The sequence below is a fragment of the Rhincodon typus genome, chromosome 49 (assembly GCF_021869965.1).
Source record: "Rhincodon typus isolate 14 chromosome 49, sRhiTyp1.1, whole genome shotgun sequence".
NCBI lineage: Eukaryota > Metazoa > Chordata > Chondrichthyes > Orectolobiformes > Rhincodontidae > Rhincodon > Rhincodon typus.
This window is the reverse complement of record NC_063380.1, coordinates 3810125-3810380: the sequence shown is the minus strand read 5'-3', so window position 1 is coordinate 3810380 and position 256 is coordinate 3810125.

Genomic DNA, 256 nt, shown 5'->3' with positions numbered 1-256 from the left:
GGGGGACGGAATAGGAATAGGAATAGGAATGGGGGGTTAATAGTTCCAGTCAAAATGACCCCCTTATCCAGAACTGGGGTGCCGATCAGGTGAAGTAAGGTGAGAACGGGGCAGGGGGGGGGGTGTTTAGAAAGAAAAAGACAACATTTCTGGGGAAAAGGGGAGGGAAAGCGGAAACCCTGATCAGCCGCGATCTCGTTGGATGAGGAAGCAGAGGGAATGGCCTTACTCTTGCTCCGACTGACATCCCCTGGCT